Raw genomic sequence first — 11,942 nt, 5'->3', positions numbered from 1 at the left:
GGCACCCACCACCAACACTTATATTCCTGTCTCCAAGCATTTCCAGTGGAATTTATTTCCAGTATGGGAGCTTGGCGTAGGAGAAAGATATACAGGATATGGACTCTGAGGAGGTACAGGGAGATGTTAGAATCCTCACCCATGCGCTTGTTTTGCTCTAAATGTAGCTTTATACAGAGCCAGTCCAATACATTTTGCTACCTGAGAATAACAACATGGCACCTACTCATCCCCAAAGCTAACTGCACTGGCAGCTGAATCTTCACTCCTGATGACATGACTAGGCCTAGGTGATATATTGCCCAGGAGCAAATTGTGATGTCAGTTTCACTCAGTGGTATATTACTGGTGAAACCACCACCGCACCTGAGTCAAGAGTTCCTTCCTCCAGTGGGCGATGCTAGCATAGGGACTCAGGAGCGGTGGTGGTTTCACCAGCAATGTATCGCTGGGTGAAACCTCCATCCCCAGGGCCGGATTTGGATGAAGAGAAGTGCTAGGCTACTCCACTTGTGAGGCCCCTCCCCCTCCCCCACCCACACAACTAGAAAAAAGTGGAAGAACGTTATAAACAAAATTCAGTGAAGCCAAGGATGATGACGGGTATTTAAAATTCTGCAATTCACAATTTCTCTTTTAAATAACGTAAGATATTATTGTTAAATACCATGGTGATTTTTTTAAAAAATGCATAAAATTAACACTGAAAAACTTTTGCAATAACTGAACTATCGCAGGCCTGGCTGGGACTTCCTGTTATATACCTGCTGGGATTGACAAGGCATCTGACCCTCACCTGAATCTCCTAGCTCTCCTGATGAGTGCTTTGGTCCAGGACATAGGTGTCCTGACTGTGACAAAGGTGACCTGTGTGCTTGCTTGCTTGCTTGCTTGCTTGCTTAACAGCTGTTGGGAACTTCAAGGTCCCTGCTATCCCTTCTAATGACCTTTGTACTGGACCTGGAGACTCCAATCGAGAGCATTCTATGTCAAGAAGGAGGGCAAGTGGGTACCCTATCAAATGACAGGGCAGGAGCTACATGGAGCAGGGCCTTTTCACTGGTGGTGCCCATTGTATGCCTTGCTCTTCCCAGACCTGCTCTCCTTTGGCCTGTATTTTGGAGCTTTATAATTTAGGAAGACCTTGGAAGAACTGGTTGACAAGTCTTATCAGTCGCTGACGTATGAGCGAATTTTATTTGCTGCTATTCTGGGCTTCTGGTGCACCAGGGTTTACACCAGCGTAATAGAGTTGGCCAGGATGCCAGAAGAGATACATTTTATGAGCTTTCTCCATTATCTGCACAGCAGGGGGTTTTCAATTTTGGGAGAGGATACTGCGGCACTGGGGAGTGGGCAGGCTGGCGAGGCCCCATAGATTTAGAGGCCCAAGTTGCCCTACCCTCGCATGAAGTCTTGGGTTTGCAATTTTGGGAGAGGGGAGACTGCCCGCTGGGGAGTGGGGGGGGGCTAGCGAGGCCCCATAGATTTAGAGGCCCTAGGCTTCAGCCTACTTAGCCTATACATAAATCTGGCACTGGCCATCCCACTCTGCCATCATACTATAGAGAGGAAGAAACAAGCTGTATCAGCGAGGCGTCAATACAGCTTGTTCCTCCCTCTGCTCAGCTGAGGAGTGTGCAGCTGCCCTTGCCTCAGTCAAGCAGTTAAAGGAGCCGCCAGCCCAGCGATGGCTCCTGCAAGCTGGCAGTGGGGTGGAGGGTCTGTGAAACTGCTCAGCTGAGGGGAGCGCAGTTGCCTGTCTTGGCTGGGGGGGGGGCGGGGGTGGGGCGGGGCGGACAAGCTGCATTGTCTCAGCCTGCGAGGGTGAGAGCTGAGGCAGTTTCACCCGGTGTCTCATGAGCAGAGGCCAGTGCATCTTGTTTTTTTCCAACATCGTGGTATATTGCCAAACTGTGATGTTTGCCTGGTAATGCACCGCGATGTTGAAAGCTGATATTGCCCAGCCCTAGACAAGACAGCATCTTCCACTACACCCAAGAACACCAGGCTGGCTTAGAGGGTGCAGGGCAGGCCACCTGGCACATAACACTTTCCCAGTGCCTCACCACTTGCTCCTGGCTCTAGGCACAGATAGGGCCCTCTGTAAAGGTACAGGTAAAGGGACCCCTGACCATTAGGTCCAGTCGTGACCGACTCTGGGGTTGCGGCGCTCATCTTGCTTTATTGGCCGAGGGAGCCGGTGTACAGCTTCTGGGTCATGTGGCCAGCATGACTAAGCCACTTCTGGCGAACCAGAGCAATGCACAGAAACACCATTTACCTTCCCGCCGGAGCGGTACCTATTTATCTATTTGCACTTTGACGTGCTTTCGAACTGCTAGGTTGGCAGGAGCAGGGACCGAGCAACGGGAGCTCACCCCGTCGCAGGGTTTCAAACTGCCGACCTTCTGATCGGCAAGCCCTAGGCTCTGTGGTTTAACCCACAGCACCACCCGCATCCCTAGGGCCCTCTGTGGCACTTGCCAAATCAGACACAAGTTTGCATAAAATTTCCATACACTTAATGTAACATGAAGATATATACCCTTTTTTGCAGGTGACCTAAACATAAAATGGGTCACGTACAAGTAATAAGATGTCCAACAGACAGACTATCAAACTGGCAATTCTTTCCCCATAATTGCAGATCCATACTACAAAAGGCTTACTTTGTTTAACATCTACCTGCCGCATATCTATTAAAGACATGAGAGCCCTGCTCTCCTCTAATGCAAGCTCTCAGTCTTGGGAGAACCGGAGTTTCACAAATTGTAAGTGAGTCATGTTAACTGTCAATCTTTCGTCAGCTGATCTTAGGGCGGCAATACTACGTTCAGGGCAAGATCAGACCTGGCAGGGGAGCAAAGGTGATTTAAGATTTACACCAATTCAGTTCAGATGCTCATGCTCGGATAAATTAAAGATTTAAATAGTTAAAAAGCAAGCACCTTATTCATTTGCTGTGGTTATGTATTAATGCCTCATAATAGCAGCAGTATTTTCTTTCTTTTTCATTTCCTGAGCAAAAGGGGTTTGAAATCCCCACTCAGCCATAAAGCTCATTTGGTGCCCTTTGGCCATTCACTGTCTCTCAGCACAAAGCTACATCAAAGGGTCACTGTGGGGATAAAATGCCCATTTAAGTGTTTGTACCAGCAGTGCCACCAACCCACCCGCTTCAAGAATCCCAATATCCCTTCATGGGTGAGATAGCCACCCCTCCTTGTATATTGTTGCTAGAATCAACCAGCCGCTCTCCCTGCCCCACTACTGCATTTACATTGATGAGGGGACAACCATGACGGCACACTACCACATTGGATAACAACACTCTCTCCCTCTTTCCAGCTCCCAGCTTCATACCAGATTAAACAAAGGATAGCTCTTGGACTGTTGTTCTCCTGCCTACAAGATGATGCAGTCTCCAGTCAGGTGAGGTGGGGGATGCCTACCCCAATAATAAATAATAATAATAATAATAATAATAATAATAATAATAATAATAAATAATTAATAATAATAATTATTTATTATTTATAGCCCGCCCATAAGAGATGACCAGCCAGTTGTCTCTATGGCAAGATATCTGTACTTTACCAACTCTTTAGGCACATGTGGGTGTCTAACAGACTTGGCCAGGCCCATTATTTTAACAAAGAGGTTTGACCAGTTCAGGACCCACTTCTACTACAAACTCCTTTCTTACAGATTACAGACCTAGTTGGAAACCAGAGGCATCATCCAAACCAAACCAAACCATCCCATCCCATAACAGTACTTCTTTTCTTTTCTTTTCTTTTCTTTTCTTTTCTTTTCTTTTCTTTTCTTTTCTTTTCTTTTCTTTTCTTTTCTTTTCTTTTCTTTTCTGAGTGATTAGTATATTCCTATGTAGATTTGATCAGTTAATCTATTAAGACTCACAGGATTGGTCAACTGAATTTCCTTTAATTGGATATGAGATTTACAAGTAATAATAGTACCCATGATTCCATGTAATTGCTTAATATTGGCCGTTATTTTCACAACACACATTAAAAAATGCCATAAAGTCATTCATGGAAGTAAATGCCAGTGCAGCCAAACTGCTGAACTTTGAAGTTCTAATGTGAGACCCTTTGGGGGAGGAAAACATCCAAGCGATACTGAACATATAAGCTGTGTTGCTAAGGATATTAGTCTTCTGTGTTTTCCTTTTTGTTGCCTAGATGGAAGTCTGCTGATTCAGCATTCCCTTTTTGTTCAGCTGGTTACTTCTATTGCCTTCTCAGGTTGCTTGTGACTTCTACTTAAGTCAGTTTCAGGCTGACAAGTCTTAACTAATTGATAAAATATTGATTTCTTTCTTCTTCTTTTAGTTTCAGTTTCAAAGTGATCAAACACATACTTCAAATTTAGCTTAATTGAACAGCTCTGATCACTGCACTGGGGGATGGGGAAATTAATAACCACAACAGGAAACTGTTAGGTTTTTTTTTAGCGTAGTCAAGAAAGCCAAACATTTCTCCTTTCAAAGTTGCTTACTAAGAAGGTTTTCAGTATGTTGTAACTTGCTAGAAAGACAGTCATTCTTTTTTAAAAAAATAAAAAATAAAAAACAGTATTTATGTTTTAAAAATTATTTTAATGGATTTCTAAAATGTTTAATTTAATCTTTTTAAATTATTTGATTAGAAATATGTAACTATACCAGACATTTTCAGTCACAATAACACCATGTACATTTTTTTTTGGGGGGGGAACCCTCACAATTGAACAAACAATGATGTATGACTGGTTATAAATAGATTGGACTGTCCCCAACATTTCTGGGAGTTCACCATGCAGAAGTACCGTATTTTTCGCTCTATAACACGCACTCAACCATAACACGCACATATTTTTAGAGGAGGAAAATCCGTAGGCATGCCACCCGTAGGCATTCCCTCCATAACACGCACAGACATTTCCCCTTACTTTTTAGGAGGAAAAAAGTGAGTGTTATGGTGCAAAAAATACGGTATATCCTTAAATTCCCAATGATGGTGCAGATTATGAAGCATTCTGTCATCCAAGCACCATTTACATCTGCTGCCTTCAGGCTAGCCAACAGAGCAAGCTCTGATCATCTCAAGCTCTTTTTTCTGCATTACTCACCCTGTCCTAATCTGCAATATCACCATTGCCAAAACGCCTACAGAAACCTCATGCTAGTCTATGGTGATCCTCACTTTCTACCACGCTGGCACAATAGATACACTGGATATTTGCCCTAGCTCTGTGAACTTTCACCATGGCTAATAACATATTGCTGTTAAACGATGGATTTAATTGATCTGTAATTAAACAACCACAATGTGACACTGATTTGACATAGTTTCGATGCTAAAGTAAAATATTGCATGAGCTGTGGTGTGTGTATGTGTGTTCTTAGCAGGGTGTGACTATATATTGATTGCAATTGCAAATCTCTGGTTGGTGAAAGACAGGGAGGCAGAGGTCCAAGCACTTGTCAGCATCCACTAGTGATCATAAATATGATGTATCTTGCTGATTTAAATGCTATTCCATCTCTTTGCTGGACAGCTGGAAAGAGCCCGACGCTGTTTTGAATAACCTGGTGCATTGGCTGGTTTTGCTCTTGGTTAAAAATGCCCCTGAATATAAATTGCTTTTTATCCCCTGAAAATATTTATAGAAGTACTTATTCAAATTAAATTTGGCATTTTTACGTATTTAATGTTTAAACATGAGCTAACCATGAGACATATATATATATATATATAGGCAGTGAACATTTGTGTAGAGATCAGATATCTTCACATAAAAACTCATTCGCTTGTCATAGAACACTGTATCGAGAGCTCAGGCGTCCATTAAGCACCCACGCTGAATTTTTGCTAACATCTCGGCAAAAGTTGCAATACATTCCACAGTTGCTGATACTCTAGCCTTTGCAGGATTGCAGCCGAAATGTTTTTATCCTCTCTCAAGACTTTATAATGGAAGTTGGATAGGTGTAGACAACTTTGCCCGTATCTACAGATTCATGGTTAATTAAAGAAATTTATTGACTGAATATAATTCTAATGTATGCAATGTCTGCAATCCTATACAGGTACCAACCTACATGAAAGTAGTCCCTGTTGAATTCAATGAGGCTTACTTTTAGGTTTACTAAGGACGCAGGTGGCGCTGTCATCTAAAAACCACTGAGCCTCTTGGGCTTCCGATCAGAAGATGCATGGTTCAAATCCATGCAACGGGGTGAGCTCCCGTTGCTCTGTCCCAGCTCCTGCCTACCTAGCAGTTAGAAAGCATGCCAGTACAAGTAGATAAATAGGTACCGTTGCGGCAGGAAGGTAAATGGCATTTCCATGTGCTCTGGTTTCCGTCATGGTGTCCCGTTGCGCCAGAAGCCGTTTAGTCATGCTGGCCACATGGCCTGGAAAGCTGTCTGTGGACAAACGCTGGCTCCCTTGGCCTGAAAGTGGGATGAGAGCCGCAACCCCATAGTCGCCTTTGACTGGACTTAACTGTCCAGGGACCTTTACCTTTACCTGTTTTTTACTTCTGAGTAGAACGACACTCTCAGTGAGGCAATGAAATTGGTGTATGGCCATTTGTGACACTTAATCTACATGGTTTAACTATATAGGGGGAAAGGGCTGTGTAAAAAGATCATATTGTGAAAATATTGAAATTGTCTATTTTATTGTGATTACCTTTGCCTGGGAGCCATTCTTCCAATAAATACCACAATATAACTTTTTATTTCCCCCCCAGTCCCTTCCAATAGCCAATCTCTGCAGTGGACCAACTGAATGTAGGGCATGGTGGCTTTTAAATAAATTGCAGGGAAGGAATATTTGCTTGGAAATTAATGCAGTAACTACTGTTCCAAACTGTGTGCCTTTTCCCTGAGCATTTTCTGAAAATTAGTAACTCTTTTCTCATTCATGCCTCTAGCTTGAATGCTAATATGTACGATCAGCCAACATCTGACACTCTCCATACCAACAATTCTGGAGTTCATTTACAGAGAAAGTCATAACTCGGTTGTGTGTTTAAATGTGCAGTTCTGTTTTAGAATGTATTTCTGAAGCATTCGAAAATATGATGAAAGGTAATTTGGAGGAACGCAGGAAAGGTGATTTGGACAAACATAAATCCTAAGGATTGGAGCACAAGAAATGGATCTGAACAGTGTAGTTTCTATAAGTGAATATGGGAAGGACATGTCTAGTACGTTCTCAAGACAAAATTTTATTCTTGGCATATCTGCAATGGATTTTGCTCCATGATTCACCTGTCATTAACTGGGTTAAATCTCCGGTAAAGCCTCCTACAAATATAGGTGAAATGAACCTCTGAGTAATGTATTCTTCTTGTTGAAGAACTTGTGTTCTTCTTCTGCACTTTTCTAAGAAATATGGTGGCCATAATTTTCCAGGTAGAAATAATTTATTGACATATATCCAGATTCTACAGTGAGGTACCCTTAATTTCATTCAACAGATTAAGGTTGGGAGGAATTTCATTTAATAATGGGCAAAACACAGTATTCTAAAACAACATCTCTGCATGCTAGGGATATCCTTAACTAAAACGGAAATAGACAGTTGTCAGGCTCCATCTGCTGGTAACGACATGTAAAGTAGGCTCACCTCACCCACTGTCAGCCCTTGGGCCAAATGTGAATTTAAAGTTGTCAAACAAGTTGTGAAAGGCAGGGCGCAGAGGGCTGTTGCAACATAACTTCACTTGCAAGTTATGTTGGAGGGTGGAGCCGTCCCCACCTACCTTTTCAAAGTGGTTGCTAGAAGTCACTCCCTCAGGCAGAGTGGCCACACACATGATCTGGGGATAAACGAAGAAGTCCCTGCTCCAAATGCCACCCTTTATGGATTTCTGGGTGTCGTCTAAAAGGAGCAGGGTCTTATCTGTAGTGGCTCCCAATTTATACAAGGCTCTCAATACGTCCATTGATCCCCTTCTCTTGTTTTCTTTCAGAAGCAAGTAAAACACTCCCATTCTGCCAAGCTTTTGGAAATTGAATTGTCATTTTCTATTTGTTTCTAATGTTGTTGTCGCTTAAAAAGTTTTATGATGTAACTCACCTTGAAAACTGTGTTGAAAGGTGCTATATAAATGGTTTATAGAAATAAGTGTGGGTCCACCAGCAAAAGTAGTTGCTGAGCAGGGTTGTAAAGCAAGGACTGGCATTCACACTGGGAATCTGTAGCAAATGCAATAAATAAATGAAATAATTCACTTCAGGTATCACTTTCCTCAGGACAGTGATGCCTTCTAGATGTTCCATGTTGGGAATCCCAGTACAGTGGTACCTCGGGTTAAGTACTTAATTTGTTCCGGAGGTCCGTTCTTAACTGTTCTGAAACTGTTCTTAACCTGAAGCACCACTTTAGCTAATGGGGCCTCCTGCTGCTGTTGCGTCGCCGGAGCACAATTTCTGTTCTTATCCTGAAGCATAGTTCTTAACCTGAAGCACTATTTCTGGGTTAGCGGAGTCTGTAACCTGAAGCGTATGTAACCCGAGGTACCACTGTACTAGGTCTTAGTATCTGGCCCTATGGATGGAATCTAACCATATTCAAAAGCTTCACGTGGATCACTCCCTGTGATTTATTAATGTATTATTATTCCCCCCCCCCAAGCTTTGGGGCAGGATAAAAACCCACATAAGCACAGACTGCTCATTGTAAAGAGCTTGGGCTATTTGTTTATAAGCCAAATATCAGTGGTACAAAGACTTCATCATTAACCAGAAGAGGCTGCTAGTCAGCCTGATTTAAATGTTGTGCTTCATAGGTTTTCTGGCAAGGGAAGCTTTTTAACTATTGACCCTGTACACAAATCTAAGCCTATTATAAAGTGATAGCTGTCATAAGGACAGCTAGCCAGATTCATTTTAAATGGCTGCTGAGTGTTCATCTTTAATGAAACCTTGAAACATCTGTTTGTGGTCAGCTGTGAAGCATTTCTGTAGCTCACGGTCATTCTGTCTTGTATGTTTTTTGTAGTTAGGTTAAAAAAAAATATTAAGAGCCCATGTCTGGAATCTTGATCTAGGATTTAGCCTCTGGGGTGCTAATGCTACCATTGGCATTGCAGACATAAACTGCGTAATTATGCTGCAGTGATGTTGTCTCTAGCCTGAGTGGATGAGCTGCAGCCTGTGCAATCCGATGCTCCCCATACCTCTGGGAATTCACTCATAGCTTGAAATTAATCTCTTACAGCTGCTTTGGTAAAGCAGGTGAAAAGTGAAAATAATTATCAAAGCTCTGTGACCTCTTATAATTGTGTGAAATCCGCAGAATATGGGCTGACAGAGGTCGCTAACGTAGCTTGCAGTTTGCTGAAATGACATGCTGCTTAAAATAGATAGCACCATGTTTTTTCTTCTTCTTCCCCTTTTTCTTTTCTTGAAAGGGTAGGTAATCAATTCTGCAGGCTAGGGAACAGTCCCCTCTTTTCAAGCCATCCCGTGAATGAATGGCTCGTGCCGCAAATTCAAAGGCCTAAAACCACACAATCAGTGATCCACAGGGGCGCATGCCCTAGATCTGCATGAACACTGAGGTTTTCTGCTTGTTTTGTCTCCAATCCTGTCGAACCCATAAATTGCTTTTTAAAATTATGCCAGGTTTTAAAGAAAGCTGTTACAGTTCTGCATGGTTAAAGAACAAGTGTGTGTGTGTGTGTGTGTGTGTGTGTGTGTGGATTGAGTGCATGTGTATGAGGGTATGCATGCCAACAGATCACCTATGCAAATTATGCTCACGTTCCCTCCCTCCTCCACCTACAGTTTTGTTATTGCAAGCCTTTCTGATTCGTGTGCCCCAACCTCTGTCCAGTATCGGCAATTACGATATATTTCACCATTTCATGTACAGTGGTACCTCAGGTTAAGTACTTAATTCATTCCAGAGGTCTGTTCTTAACCTGAAGCTGTTCTTAACCTGAAGCACCACTTTAGCTAATGGGGCCTCCTGCTGCTGCCGCGCCGCCGGAGCACGATTTCTGTTCTCACCCTGAAGCAAAGTTCTTAACCTGAGGTAATATTTCTGGGTTAGCGGAGTCTGTAACCTGAAGCATATGTAACCCGAGGTACCACTGTAATTCATTGTCTTCATCTTGACCAAGCATAGAAACATGCTTTTATAGACATTATAATGGACATTGTCCCCCCCCCCCCGGATGAAGCTAATTATTTGGATCCCTTTCAATCTAGCTTCCATCCTGGTTTGATACCGAAACTGCCTCAAGCTGTGCACACGCTATGCCATTAAAGCACATTCAAAGCACATTCTTTCCCTCAAAGAATTATGGGTACTGTAGTTTGTTAGTGGTTGCTGGGAACTGCAACTCCAATAGGGGTAAACTACAACACCCAGAATCCTTTGTGAGGAAGAATGTGCTTGGATACTCTGGATGACTTGCACTAGGAGATTGCTGGGGCAGTTCATCCCTTTGGATTCTCAGTAGCCTTCAGTACCATGCACGATGTATTCTGGGTTATCTCTCGTGAGTGGAGTTGGGGAACACTACAACTAGCGTTGGTCAGTTGCGTGTTCAGACCTTTAAACCTCTCCCTTAAATAAATTCAGACAAGACCCAAATTTTGGTTTGGTTTTTGGCAGAATTTAGGCCACAACTTTTTTGAGTACAGCAAGTGAATGCTTGCATAGGCTCTGGTTCGACTAGCTCCCTGCACCGTTGCAGGTAGCGCTGACCCAGGGCACCAGCATAGGTCAGCCTAGGGTGAACACCTGGATAAGCGGAAAGCTGGGAACAGGCTATCTCTGCCACCCAAATCCCCCCCTGGACTCAGGCACGGGCACAACCCCCTCACAGGGGTTGACCAAATTATCTGAGTCCCTGGATTCCTTTAACGGAATACCCTTCACATAGGGATTGCGAGAGCGTTCTCCCATCCCTATTGTTATGTATTGAAGTTCTCACCCTGGCCACCAGGAGTATCGTGTATATAGTTTCACTCAGGTCCACATCAGTTATTTTAGGCGGGAAACCCTGGGTTGCTGTTGCTACAATGTTGACAGTCGGCTGCCTATAAAAGCAGGCCAGCTGAGCTGTTTGCTGTTCAGTTCTGTTCCAGCTTACAAATAAAGAGCTGTTTGAAGAATCGCTGTGTTGTCTGCTATGTCTACCCACTATTTAACACCTATCACCTGAACCAGAGCCTATCCGCAACCTTACAAGTTGTGACGATTTGCTACGTAGCAGGCGAAACCCAACTGGCACCAGCCAGTCAGCCAAGTGGGGAAAATTCCTGCCATGCCCCTGTCCCAACGACAGACAACACACGAGGGCATAGCAAGGTCAAGCTCACAGCCCTAAATATAGGGAGAGGTGGGCTGGTGTTCCGAATGCACGCGCTGAAAGAGGAAGCTGTGGGTCACGTGCGTGGGCATAAATAGGTCCCTTGATCTGTTTAGCATGTGTCCCATTGGCCTGATTAAACCCAGCATCAAGGGACCTACCAATTGGGTGTTGTGGCTATCCAATCGTATCCACCCACAAGACAGGGTTTGGTTGCCAGGTCTCACCGCAACACGTTCCCTCTTTAAGCGAGGGCCCGGAGCCAAAAAGTGGTTAAGAATTACTGCTGGCCAGCCTCACAGCCATTGCCCTATGGGGTGCTGCAAGAGTCGATCTTGCCCCATGTGCTTTTTAACACCTGCATTAAATTACTGAGTGGGACCAGAGTGTTACCACCAGCATGCTAATGATACTCAGCTCCAGTGCTATTTTTCTAGAAAAAGAGGTGCTGGAACTCACCGTGAATGCCTCAGTGGTTCTCTTAGAATGGCAATGGCGCCCACCTGAGAGGTGATGGAACTGAGTCCCTCCTGAAAAAAAGCCCTGTTCAGCTCTGTCTCTCACTTTTATCAGATCTTAAAGAGATAGTAGGGATG

Source organism: Podarcis bocagei, assembly GCF_964188305.1.
Source record: "Podarcis bocagei genome assembly, chromosome: 10".
Taxonomy (NCBI): domain Eukaryota; kingdom Metazoa; phylum Chordata; class Lepidosauria; order Squamata; family Lacertidae; genus Podarcis; species Podarcis bocagei.
Note: the sequence above shows the minus strand (reverse complement) of the source record.